At 39.3% G+C, this 15000-nt stretch overlaps 1 long non-coding RNA gene across 1 annotated transcript in view; it reads left to right on the top strand.

Moving 5' to 3' along the window:
• Nucleotides 1-2223: 2223 nt before the first annotated feature.
• LOC118766277 overlaps nt 2224-15000 on the top strand; it is a 17267-nt gene continuing 4490 nt past the window's right edge. The window contains exons 1-2 of the long non-coding RNA XR_005002191.1: nt 2224-2234; nt 9023-9026. This is a non-coding gene — a long non-coding RNA (uncharacterized LOC118766277). The remainder of the gene's footprint in view (nt 2235-9022; nt 9027-15000) is intronic.

Below are 15000 nucleotides of genomic sequence, written 5' to 3'. Positions count from 1 at the left end.
TGAAACCAAATTGTGAGGGCTAAATAAGGCTGTGAGAGCACCAAAAGTTCCAGAGTGTTTCCCTGATACAAGACTCCATCAGTTTGGCGATGCAACTAGTAAGGCTGACTGGACAGTAGTTGACAGGTGATGTGCGATCACCTGTTTTGAACAGGGGAATAACACTGGCAATTTTTCAGTGCTCTGAAGTGACACAATTGTTAAGGCAGAATTAACAAAAGGAAGAAAGCTGATGCAATAGAAAGAACCCACCACATTTGAGAAGAAAATAAGTTAGTTTCAAAGTGAGAATCGCTATTTTTGTAATCTTTTTGCCTTGTTTGTTCCGCCATTAAAAACAACCAGTTGCTCAGACAGCCGGCACATACCATTTCGTTAGCAACAAGGGGAGTACAAGATGACAGTCAGACAAAACCGTCGCTATGCTGTCTCTCTTCTTTCCTCTCTCTGTCTCTCTTATGATGTTCAATTCCACTTGAAGTTGAATATATATTGTGTTAAGATTCGTTATCAATCAATTATCCTTATTGAGAAGAAACAGTAAAAAATAACCACCACATACAATCACCAAACATCTTCATTACTTAACACCGTCCAAGTTAACTCTCTTTACCTTTACAGCTGACATAAAAAACTACGAGGAAAAGGCAACGATCTTTATTAAATTTTTAAAAAAGTGAAAAATTGATAGCTATTAAAACGCGTAAAATCTGGGGGTTAATAATCTTAATCTTTAGTTACAGTTTCTCGTTCAAACTACATAATAGGCAGAATTGTCGGATTAAGACAGTAGGGTGTTTTGAGGAAGATTTGGCTGTTATTTCTACCAGGTCTAGCTACCATATAGAGGTCTCCCTCATTGGCTTATATATACATATATACATAAAATCGAAATAAAATACTTAAAGCAACAGGCGTCAAATACAAAAGCCAAGGTCCATGCAGTGTCATAGGCCAAAAGAAATTTCCAACTTTTTGCCTGATGCGAGCCCAGAGCAATTTCTTATCTCTTACACCATTTCAGTATTACGTCTCTATTGTAATGTGAGATAATACTTCCAATTTGAAAGAAGTATATCCTATATATATATTCCTTATAAATTTCAAAAACGGGTTACAGATTTTGACGTATGGTGTGTCAAAAGATTCAGTACTATTTCGGCTACAAATTAAACTTAATTTCCAGTCACATATTTGCATTTCAAGAATTTATCATTATAATCTTTTCCATAAATCAACTATCGTAGACACTTTATACGATGACGTCACATTTTCTATATGTGCGTGTACCTTAAAAGACATCAATCATCACAACACACACCTTCACTCACTCACTCTATCTCTCTTTCTGACTCCCTTTCTTTCTTACATGCACGCGAACGCACACAAAACACACACACACACACACTCTCTCTCTCTCTCTCACACACACACACACACACACACACACACGTTCATTTCATATAGACGTACATACATCTTTCACTTTCTTTCTCTTCTTTCAATTTCTACTCTCTTCAGATAATTTTTTACAGAATGAGCGGGAGAAACGTAGAAAAGACGTAATCTCTCCAGAAACAAGTATAAAGGAAGGAGGATAGTAGAAAGCCAAAAGAACAGAGAAGCGAGATGAGATTTTCTCAAGATCTTCAAATGCATGTTGCAGCACTTAATGCTGGATCATTAAATCAATGTTTTAATGATTAGAGGTCCAATAGAATAGCTCTCAGAAACAGACTATTCGTTCTTTACCACTCCTGAAGCTGTTTTCAGATATGATCCATCCTATTCTTATGAAAATGATAACTCTGTCCAAATTGGTGTGCTAAACACAAATTGTCATTTCTGTAGAGCTTTAAAATTTTCAAATGAAACAAATGGTATGTGCTGCTCTGGCAGTCAGGTAACATTGCCGGTGCTACCAGCCCCTTCTCAACCTCTTATGGATCTTCTAGAAGGCACTTCCATCCAGTCAAAGGATTTTCTGAACAATATCAGACAATACAACTCTGCATTTCAAATGACATCGTTTGGTGCATCTATAAAAATAGGAACGTTTTCCTATTCTTAATAATTTATTTACTGACTATATAATACATGCAGCGGCAATACACATAAGTTTGGAATGACAACAAGATTTCTTTTTAAGATATATACATTATTTATTTTACATATTTTACAATCATGCTTGATGTTGGGAGTTTGTAAGTGTTCGCATGTTTTTGTGTCTGTGTGTTCGTTAGACGTGAAAAGGTACTGACCAGTGAAATGACGATGGGATTTGATTCACAGTTAATGTTGTTGGTATCGGCTTGGCAACAGGTAATAACAGATGACTTAAGGTAGTTCTTCGAAGAAACTAGAACCCAAGAACAGATAATTGATTTACCGTTTATGAGGTACACTGTAAGAGTTCCATATCAAGATATTGCATGTCGCAGTTGAGATTAATTGAATCACTCGTTGTGTTTATCTTTCTCTTGATATGAATATACTTCCAGACATGTTACTGTAGCCGTTTTTTCCGTGGCGAGAATCTCACCTAACCGCTATAGTTGAATCTGTAGTTGTCTCGTGTACAAATTGAATCTTCGATGTTTGTCGATTGGTTCTTGCTGCTTCTTCATTATTTTCTGCTTGGTTATTTTTCTCTAGTTATAGATATCTTGTAACCGTTTTCTTTATGGTGATATTTCACACTAACAGTATGAGAGGTATCTGTAACATCTTGTATTAATGGTGGTCGCCTGCCTCGAAACTGGAACTTGGTCGAGTATCTCTGTGTGGTCAGAGACTTAGCTCTTAAAAGAACTAAAAGCCTAAGACAAGCTCTGTGTGGTCAGAGGTTTAGCTCTGAGAAGAACTAAAAACCTAAGACGAATATTTTTCTGAGAAACCTTATTTATAAGCTTCACCAGGCTCCCAGTGAACTTCAGAAATGGAAAGCTGTGATTGGCTGCTTGGACTATGGCGCGAAAATAAGTCGAGACATTTTGCGCCAAGTTATAACCAGCGGTGCGAGCGTAGTAGAGACCAACGTGTCAACCAATCGAATTAGTGTTTACAACAATGTTGAACTAGCCAAAGCTGTTTGTAATCTCGACCGAGGTCATTCTTAATACTCTTCTCAAACAGTGAAGATAGCAATGAGAGACGATATTGCTACACATCTAAGAAGATAGATAAAGATTAATTTACGCCGACGTCAAAGTTCAAGAGCAAATCTATCACCTCATTGGTTCCCTGTTACCCACAAATAAACAACCACAGCTCTTCCAACTGCACTTTATGCGTACAAACCCGAAGGAGGTGTCAAAATTTCAGATGATGGGTCGTGTTAGACACAGCGCTGACAGCTGCAAAAGAGAGTATATCCACTGACACCTTTTCGGTGCGTTCAAAAATCACATAACCCCCACCCCCAATTTTCCATGACAGGTTAAGGCCTGAAATACTCCATACGGACGCATAGCATGTTGCTTAGTCGAATTAGCCCATCATTTATTCTACAAATCTTTTGTTGCCAATGCTGCACTTTCCCATATTACCTGCTTCAACATAACTGTAATAAATTATATACAAACTATGCCATTTTAAATCCCGAGCAACGCAGGGTGCCTCGACTAGTATATATATGTGTGTGTGTGTGTGTGTGTGTGTGTGTGTGTGTGTGTGTGTGTGTGTGTGTGTATAATAGTTTTTTTAGAAGAACATAAAAAAATCCGGACAAAAAGCACTACTCTAAGAAGTAGAGGCAATCTATATTAATTACTGGTGAAGGCCGGTCTATAGGGTTATCCTGGGTTTCTCGCCATAAAGGGTACCTCTATGGCGCGTCTACAGGCCCTAAGACCTGTTGGCCTATGGCCTCTTTAAAATTGGTCTTAGGGTCTGAGGACACGTCTTAAAGGTACCCTTTATGGCAAGAATCCCAGGGAAACCCTATAAACTGGCCTTCACTAGGAATTGATATATATATATATAATATATATATATATAATATATATATATATATATATATATATATTTATATATATATATTTATATATATTACCAATTTATATTCATGTTTTTTATAATAATTACTCGTATTCTTATATATTATTATATTTTATATCTTATATCTTATATGCAAAGAATAATATGCTATATGTATGTATGCTATTATAATTATCAGTTTGATAAATAAATAAGTTACCAATTTTATGTCCAAAAGTTGATGAACCACCTATTGTTCTCTTCCATTTTCATATTTGCAATATATATATATATATCACCTTGATCACCTTGACCGACCAGTCCGTCGGGCGTCCATTTGACACCGCTGGTCACAGCACGCTGTCCACTCCTCTCTGGATCGCGCCTTTCTCATCCACGTGATCCCAATCGTCTTCTTGAAATCGTAACTCCACCGTCGTGGATGCCTTCCGGGTGGTCGTTTCTGCTCGCGCGGGTACCACTCAACAACTGCGTGGGTCCACCGATAATCGGTGAGCCGGGCGATGTGTCCAGCCCATCTAAACTTGCTGCGTGTATACTCTGCGATGACATCCATCACGCCGGACTTCTTTCTGATGATCTCGCTACTGATGTGCTCTCTCAACGAGATACCAAGCATTGACCTCTCCATGGCTGTTTGAGCCTCTACCAATCTCTGCTCTTCTCTCTTTGTTGTAGCCCATGTTTCATTACCCGTATGAGTGCCGGTCGAGAAGGGAGTGAAGCAAGGAGATACGATCTCCCCAAAACTGTCTCGAGCAGATCATCAGAGACATCGACTGGCAAGACGGTGTCAACATAAATGGCAAGCTCCTCACCCACCTCCGTTTCGCTGACGACATCGTAATCATCGCTGAGACGACGGATCAGCTTCAGACCATGCTGACGGAGCTCGACATCAAAAGTTCTGCAGTAGATTTTAAGATGAACCGCATGAAAACGAAGTTCATGCGGTCAGACAACGTACCAACAGGTCGAATGGTGATCGGCAGGGACGAAATAGAGGAGGTAAAGGAATATGTCTACCTGGGACAGGAAGTGAATATGTGCCGAAATATCGAACAGGAGATCTCACGGAGAGTAAGGGCCGGATGGAAGGCGTTTAATGGCATAAGGGATGTGCTCAAGGGAAGGTTGGACAGGACCACCCGCACCAACCTCTTCGACAGTACAGTTCTACCTGCAATGTTATATATATATATATATATATATATATATATATATATATATATACACATACATACATACATACATACATACATACATACATACATACATACATACATACCGCAGGCCGGTTTATGGGGCTACCCTGGGTTTGTCACTCATAAGGGGTTTTAGCCTTACGGCGTATCTTCAGATCCAAAAACCCTGCTGGCCTGAGACCTCTTCAAAATAAGGCTGAACCCCTTATGAGCAAGAAACCGAGGATAACCCCTAAAACCAGCCTACCACACTATAATATTAACTACTCTACATCCTAAAGTGTGCTTCGCCGGATTTATGCATTTCTACAAACAATATATATATAAATACACACACATACACACACACACACACACATATATATATATACACAATTACATACATATATATGTATGTATGTATGTATTATACTGTGTGTGTGCGCGCATGTTTGTATGTTAGTGCGTATGTGCATAATATATAAAAGGATTATTCACACAATTTGTTGGAGTCTTATATGAAAAATAGCTTGTAATTCATAGTTACAATGTTTCAAGCATAGTTAATTAATTAATTGCTCAATGAATTAATTGAATTGACAATAATCAGGCAATATACTCGGAACATTCGTATTAAACGAAACTTTTGGTGGAGTATACCACGATGAAAAACGTTATAAGGAGCATAACTCGTACAATACAAATATGAGTTATATAATTTTATTGGTTGTAATCTAGAAAAAATCTAAAAAGTTTGTCCATAAAGAGAATGGTGAAAAGAGCATTCTTTCGATATAACTCGACAAAATCAAAACATTTCCCTTTGGGTATTTCCGTGGAAGCAAATGACAGTTCGATTCTGTTTTCTGCTTGGAAATTTGCGGATTTTACATACACATATGAAACAGGTAAGAACAAATATGCAAGGTTTGGCAATCTTTCGTCTCTAGTAGACCTTTCCGTCGATTTCCGTAAATTTTTTTTTTTTTTTTACATATGGGCTTGCGGGAACTTTTGAAGTAATGAGAGCGAAAGAGACTAAGAGAAAGCCATTTTATGACGAGGGAAGTTCTTTTGAAGTTACCGTGCATGACAAGCATTGATGTACATGTGTGTGTGTGTTTGATGGGGTGTGGGAGTATGTTGTGTAAGTGAAGTGCTTCTGTTAGTGTGTGTGAAGAGACAGAGTAATGTGTGAAAGAAAGAGATAACTGAAATTTTTTACTCGCTGTATGTGTATATGTATGTATATTACTTCAAAAGTTCCCGCAAGCCCATATGTAAAAAAAAAAAATTTTTTACGGAAATCGACGGAAAGGTCTACTAGAGACGAAAGATCGCCGTTTTTTTTCTTCAAGTTTAAAACGAGATATTGCTAGCATAAATTTGTTATATCTATACTCTACAACCCACGGAAATACCCGAAGTGAAATGACTTGCTTTTGTCGAGTTATATCGAAAGAATGCCGGTAAAGGGTTAAAATAAGACTAGAAAAAAAGAATGGAAAAGAAAATAGGGAGGGAAATGTAAAAGAGAAGGAAATAAGATAATCAGAGAGAATATAATAAAGATACGGGTAAAATAAGATAAACGTTATGCACACACACACACACACATCCGACTGCCTCTTCCATACACACATGCACACAAACAAACACACGCATAATACACATACACTCATATGTCCGACTGCCTCTTCCAAACACACACACAACACTCACACACACACACTACTCGCTCACAGTATACATGCACCCATTAGCTGTACACATGCGCTTCCATACACATGCACACACACCCAATAGCCTCAAAAGAGCCCCTGCACACACACACACACACACACACACACACATACGCACATTAGATAACATGTTAGACAACACATGCACACACACACATAAATGTACGAAGTACACACACGCGCGCACGCGAGCGTATTTGCTCGAACAGACACACACGCGCTCTTACACTTACACATACACACGCTCACATAATCTTCATACTCGCACACATTCTTGAGCACACACACACACTTTTGCAAGGACACTATTGTCTCCCTTGCCACTCATGCCTTCAGCCACCTCCTTCCTTCAGTCAATCCAACATGTGTAACCATTAATTCAGACACTTTTTTATCTTTCTCTCTCTCTTTCTTTCTTTCTTTCTCTCTCTGTCTCTCTTCCCACTCTCCCACTCTCTCCCTTCCCTCTCTCCCCTCTCCCTTCTTTCTCTCCTTCTCTCTCTCTCCCTTCTCTCTGTTTCCCTTCTTTCTCTCCCCTCACCATTCTCTCTCTCCCCTCACCATTATCTCTCTCCCCTCTCCAATCTCTCTCTCCCCTGTCCCTTCTCTCTCTCCTCTCTCCCTTCTCTCTCTCCCCTCACCATACTCTCTCTTCCCCCTCCAATCTCTCTCTCCCCTCCCCCTTCTCCCTCACCCCTCCCTTCTCTCTTTTCACTCTCTGTTCTCTCTCTCTCCCCTCTCCCTTCTTTCTCCCCTTCTCTCTCTTTCTTTCTCTCTCTTTCTTTCTCTCTCTCTCCTTCTCTCCCTCTCCATCTCTGTACCCCCTCTCTCTCTCTCCATCTGTTTTAGCTCCTCATTCCTTTCTCTAGAAGAGCATAGGCATGAAACATCAAATACTTCCTGCATTTTTTCCTAACCATCAAACTAATAGAGCTTGTTTGTTGTTCTTTCAACTGTTTCTGTTTAGTGTGTGGTTTTTCTATATTTCTGAACCGCATGATACACTAAGGTCACCAGTTGGGATTTAGTTAAGAAGGAATGACTTCAGAAACATCAATTAATAACATACATATATGCAAAATTGCCCAAGTACACACACACATACTTCACACACACACACACACACACACACACACACCACACACACACACACACACACACACACACACACACACACACAGTATTGATCTTAACCGCTTAGCCAGAGTATGAAAGAGCAAAATCCATAAACTCTTTCAGGGCCTCCGTGACTAGTTGGAGGACATTTTGTTCATGCCGGAAACCTAACTGAAGGCTTGCATCAAAATGAGCCCCACTAAATGCATCCAGGTGTTAAATGGTAGTGATAGACACCATGATAGGTTAAGATTAACCCTTTTGTTACTTTATTTCTGTTGAGATGCTCTGTGTTTCTTTCAATTACTTTAAATATAATAAATATCATCATCATCATCATCATCATCATTTAACGTCCGTTTTCCATGCTAGCACATGTTGGACGGTTCGACCAGGATCTGGGAAGCCAGGAGGCTGCACCAGGCTCCAGTCTGATCTGGCAGTGTTTCTACAGCTGGATGCACTTCCTAACGCCAACCACTCCGTGAGTGTAGTGGCTGCTTTTTATGTGCCACCGGCACAGGTGCCAGGGAAGGCTGGCAGTGGCCACGATCGGTTGGTGATTTTTACGTGCCACCGGCACGGAAGCCAGTCAAAGTGGCACTGGCATCGGCCATGCTCGGATGGTGCTTTTTACGTGTCACCAGCACAGGTATCACAACTACAATTTCCATTTGATATTTATTTTGATGTCGATGTACTTGACTCAATAGGTCTCCTCAAGCACAGCAGGTCACCCTATGATCCAAGGTAAACACAGCAATTTAGTAAAATTACTTAGTTATGATTCAGCTAGTGTTAGGAACAAAAATTATGACTAATGTTTGGTGGAAGATTTTAATTCAAAACTTATGAAAATAAAACATTTGTACTCAGAGCCAGAGCCGGTTTCAGCCGGGTTGGTAATGAAAGGGTTAATTCACTGTGTACAGAAAATGCTGGGATATCAAAATAGAAGGAAATATGTGTTCGATTATGTAGAAAGGTAACGTGCATGTTGTAAAGAGTAGATGAATATTAAGTGTAACACTGCTTAGTTTAGAGGTGGTATCAAGTTTTGCAGTAAAATCTTATCAAAATAACAATGTTCTTGTAAGCACTTCAGACTTGCATTTAGTTTGCAGAGTTTTTTTTAATTTTATTTGTTTGTTTTTCTGTTGTTGCTGTTGTTTTTTAATATCACATCTCTGCTGTACATAAAGTGCTTCTTTTATTTCCGTCCTTATACGGCTCGCATTTCTGAAGGATCTTTCACTTCATGTTGAAATCAGTAACATGTTCTGTCAAGTGCCAGATGTAATTGGGTAACTATTTCTCTTTTCCATATGCCGAAAAAATATGTATGACTGATGTAACTTTGTTTAAATCAGTGGTTCCTAAACTTTTTCAGGCTGCCACCACTTGGCACCCAGGCCCCATTCCTAGCCCCCCACCCCACACACACACCATCACTCTTCATCACCACCTCCACCACCACCACAAACATAGACCACTTTCTGCGGCAAATTCAAAATAACAGTATTTCACAAATAAAACTTAGCCCATTATTTTGGGAGTTCTTTTTTTGCCACTTTTCCCCTCTTTTCTTTCAATGCCCACCTGGATCTTTCAACCACCTCCAAGGGGAAAGTACCACACACTTTGGGAATTACTGGTTTAAATGTACCTTGTCTAATGTATAACATATACAGACGCCAGCAAACACATAGACACACACATCATCATTGTTTAACGTCCGCTTTCCATGCTAGCATGGGTTGGACGGTTCAACTGGGGTCTGGCAAGCCCGAAGGCTACACCAGGCCAGTCAGATCTGGCAGTGTTTCTACAGCTGGATGCCCTTCCTAACGCCAACCACTCCGAGAGTGTAGTGGGTGATTTTATGTGCCACCAACACAGGTGCCAGACGAGGCTGGCAGACGGCCATGCTCAGATGGTGTTTTTTATGTGCCACCGACACAGGTGCCAGACGAGGCTGGCAGACGGCCACGCTCGGATGGTGTTTTTTATGTGCCACTGACACAGGTGCCAGACGAGGCTGGCAGACGGCCACGCTCGGATATGGTGTTTTCGGTGTTTTTCCTATGTGCCACCGACACAGGTGCCAGACGAGGCTGGCGAACGGCTACGATCGGATGGTGTTTGTTACGTGCCCACAGCACGGAGGCCAGTCGATGCGGTACTGGCTACGGTCCCGTTCGGATGGTTTTCTTATGTGCCACCGGCACTGGTACCACAAGGATACAAATTATCTACAAAAACATCTCAATATAAATAACATGAGCAAAATTTACTCTTTTACTTGTTTCAGTCATGTGACTGTGGCCATGCTGGAGCACCACCTTTAGTCAACCAAATCGACCCCAGGACTTATTCTTTGCAAGCCTAGTACTTATTCTATCAGTCTCTTTTGCTGAACTACTAGGTTACGGGGACGTAAACACACCAGCATCGGTTATCATGCAATGTTGGGGGACAAACACAGATGCACAAACATACACACACACACACATATATATATATATATATATATTTATATATATATATATACACACACATATACAACATGCTTCTTTCAGTTTCCGTCTACCAAATCCACTCACAAGGCTTTGGTCACCCCAAGGCTATAGTAGAAGACACTTGCCCAAGGTACCACGCAGTAGGACTGGACTCGGAACCATGTGGTTGGTAAGCAAGCTACTTACCACACAGCCGCTCCTACGTCCATAATTGCATAATTGTTGTTCATAAACGCATACATATGAAACATTCAGGCCTAGATAGATCAATCAATTCCATCCTGTGGTGCTTGGCAGCCATTTTGACAATCACATACAAAATTAATAACTGAATTTGTCACTTATTTCTTAGAATTTTGGCCTCACATGTAGAAAACCCCAGAATTCAAGCAAAGCCACACACATTGTCAAAATTTTTTGCAAAATGGAATTCTTCATTCAACAACAGTTAGGGAAGAAATGAAACAATAAAATCTTGGCAAACCCAAAGTGATTTTTAAATTTTTGCCAATTATCAGCAATAATACTTGACAAATGCCATTGCATTTTCCCACCTTTTCATTGGCTTACCTTTTACTTCCTGAATGATTTTAACATTTATTATTAACTAGCAGTATCGCCTGGCGTTGCTCGGGTTTGTTTCGACCCTTTAGAATTGGAATTTTTGAAAAGTAAAAATTTTGCAATATGTAGCTTGTTATTCTCTTTAAGTGAACATTTTTCTGGTTAAAATACACCGAAAAATGGCGATACAGCAGTCAAAAAATCGTAAAAAATAGGGATTTTCATAAAAAAAAGCACCTTTTTGATGTAAATAATTTTTGGTGTTAACAAGGTCTGATTTGAATTTTTTCTTCTACAGAAGGAAGAGCAAGCCTTCTTCTATCATACTCTTAATTTTGGTCAACTTGCGCCACAGGGTCTCGGAGGAAATAGTGTTAGTTGAAGGCTACCAAACCTGCGATACACAGACAACTTCAGCTTTATACAGATAGAGATTTGAGTCAATGAGTTTATAAAATATCATTTGAACAATATTTTGACTGTTATTTTAACAAACAAGAACTTTTTAACTCATTGAACACTTACTAAACATTTGCTTGAATCATTTTAATAACTGTTTCACACACACACATGCATGCACACACACACACACATGCATGCACACACACACACAGACATACATGCATACACACACACACACACACAGACCACACACACACACACACACACTAGAGTATACCAGTAGCTAGAATGATCAAATTTCCTTTACACTTATTTTTTAATGATATTGTATTTCTGATGAGGTTTAACTCATTTCAAAAGTAGTATAAGCTAAAGGCCATTGCCATTTAGTTTTCCAATCCTGTGTTGTTCTAAGTATTACAGTCACACCCACTTCTAGCATTGAAATAACTCAGAAGAATAATCTTAACATCCTTTGACATGTTGCTTATAGGTTGTTTAAAATAAAAAGGAAGAGACAGTATTTCTGTCTCAGAATGACTCATAGACGCACATAAATGCACATTTATAGACACGAAATGATTGCTTTCTTGTAGGAGATGCAAGGAAACTAAGTGTTCTGATTTGCCAAAATGAAGCTTGTGTAAATATTTGACATTTGATGTTTTGATTACAAGACCTGCACCATAATTTCTTTGCTTTCCAGTTTAATTTTCATTCCAGAAGAAAGTATATCCATAAAGCTCTTCAGTGAATTGAACATGATTGCAGAGATGTGCATCTGAGATACCAAACAATATCCATATCAAATATCAAAGCAAAACAACTCCTTTTTTTAATGTATTCGTCTATATGAACCTTTTTTTGATATGTTTTTGTGGAAAATTGTCAGCAAATTGTAGCTAAGTTCAGGCTAAACTTATTTATAACAGATATTACGAGGGGTTGCTGAAAAGTTCCTGGCTTTGAGTAAACGAAAATACCGGAGAATCAGTTAATTATGATTTTATTAGATATATTCTCTTCTCAGGTTCACACACTTATTGCAGCTGCCCTACAGTTTTTCTAAGCCCTGTAAAAGAATTCAGGATGTTAGGCCTCCAATCAGACCTTTTGCAATACCCTTAAAGACAAGAGCTTTTCAGTACCCCCTTGTAAATATTTTGCTATGTTGCCACTTCTAGATAAACAATTTTAGTGTTGGAGAACTAATGTATCTTATAAATGTGAATATACCAGCATGATTAGGTAGTGGGTAGCGATTTTCTTCACTACTTCAGGGAGTGACGACTCTGCCTGACATGAGTCCTGGGCTCAGCTGGCTCCGGCTGATAGTACCCAGTATTGGCCCCTATCCAGGGTTACGGAAAGGAGACAACCTTCAAAGAAATCCAGAGTGGTGCCAAACATAATGCTCTGTACTCCTTTGGACTACGTCAGCAAGGTCGAGAGAGGAATCCTGACAATTGGGCTACCCAGGATTTTCTTACATATAGCCCAGGCCTGCACAAAACTGGAGAGGACATGAAATGTAAAAACCAGACTGGATTAGTTTATGCGCAACTCCATTGTCTCCTGAGACAAAAGAATGCCAACAACGATAAAAATTTTAAAAACCAGCATGAACATCACTGACTAATGGAAAACCTCATGTCGATGCTACTTTTGAAAATTGCAGTGGAGTAAAGAAAACAATCAGAAGATTTTTACAACTTACAGTAGCAAAACACTATCTACTTGAGAAATCTTACAACATGAAGCCAAGCTGTGTGCAGAACACTAACTGACATGCATCTGATAAGAAAATATATCAGATGCAAAATTGCACATGCAAAAGTATGTTGCCCTATATTCTTTGACAGGAAGAAAAGAAACGAAAGTGGATTCACCATTTGCTTTCAAGAGCATTACCTCACTGTTAGCTGTACTATCCCACTTCAAACTGTTATGTGGAATACTAACAGCATACAGAAAGCAAGTCAACATAGTTATATGCACAACATATGTATATGTACAACATATGTATGTGTATGTGTAACATATCCCCTACCAGATACGTCAGAACATGATGTCACATTTGAGGAGAGGTAGAAGTATTAACCAGACTGGATTAATTTACTAATTTTTAAATTTTGTTTCTCTTTGGGGTACCATTAGTTTTCCAAATGTCAAATGACCAGATGGTTATATTCTCTCATGAATGGTGACCCAATATGCTCAGCAGAATCCTTGCTTGATCTTGTCGACAGGTCGCTCATGGAACAACTTTATCCAGCTCAGGGCAACAAAGCTCAAGTCAAGAGCTTTGTTTCACACTAACCATGAAAGTGTAAGTGCATGCTGTAAACAAATGGTGAAACCAGGAGTGGTTTAGGAACTGGATTCAATCGTCTGTATTCCTCACCATGAGGAGAGTAGACAACAGTAGTCATCTGAGAGCTAACACACAACCAAAGTCTTGATAGCAGGTCACAGCTAGACATCAGGCCAAAGAAATGCATTCAGCAACCATTGTAGTTTCTTGCTGCAGGCACCTGCTTGGCTGGACCAGCACCTCACATGACGTGGCTGTGATGATACAGTCAACTTTTTACTAGACTGAGACCTTCATGTATAGACCACTGCAGCAGGCTATCATATTAATGTATGCTCCGAAAGAACCTTAAATTGAGCACTTCACAGAAGCTACCCAACTTTGTCCAACCTGAATCTCTGACAGGATGAAAATCAATGAAGAAAGATTTACAAGTGGAACAGGGTCAAAGGTCTTTCTAAATCAATGCCATGAAGCTGGAGCATTTTATATCAGTAATGCCCTCTTCTCATTCTCACTTGAATCCATTCTCTGAAATTGCCATCTCTTCTACCCGCTAAAGGCCAAGATACCCTGAACAAATTAGATATAACATAGAGCAGTGAGGATCCTGGATCAAGACAACCCTGAAAGTATTGATATCACAATAAAGTGCATTCTGTGAAATGATGGATGAACAAACAGACATATGGTTGAAAGGACTCTTAGTCTTGTCTTTACAGAGACATGACAACTTCTCTGGTGCTGGTGCCACAAATGCACCCTGTCTGTATGTATGTCTCTCTCTCTCTCCCTCCCTCTCTCTCCCACCCTCTCTCTCAATCTATCTATCTATCTATCTATCTATCTATCTATCTATCTATCTATCTATCTATCTATCTATCTATCTATCTATTTATCTATCTGTCTGTCTGTCTATCTATATTCTAGTCCTGTCAAGGAGATGGAAACCTCTCTAGTGCTGGTGCTATTGTACTCTGTAAAATAGTTGGCATTATGAAGGGCCTCCAACCATAGAAACCATGCCAGTAGAAATTGGATGAAGGAAGCATCGTATCCTAAGAAAGCAATAACACAAACAAGAACTAACTTGTACTGTGATGACCATTCAACTCATACCAGTGTTGAAAATCTATTGTAAAGTGATGACAATGATGACG

Source organism: Octopus sinensis, linkage group LG15, assembly GCF_006345805.1.
Source record: "Octopus sinensis linkage group LG15, ASM634580v1, whole genome shotgun sequence".
NCBI lineage: Eukaryota > Metazoa > Mollusca > Cephalopoda > Octopoda > Octopodidae > Octopus > Octopus sinensis.
Note: the sequence above shows the minus strand (reverse complement) of the source record. Positions and strands in the feature narration are given on the sequence as shown.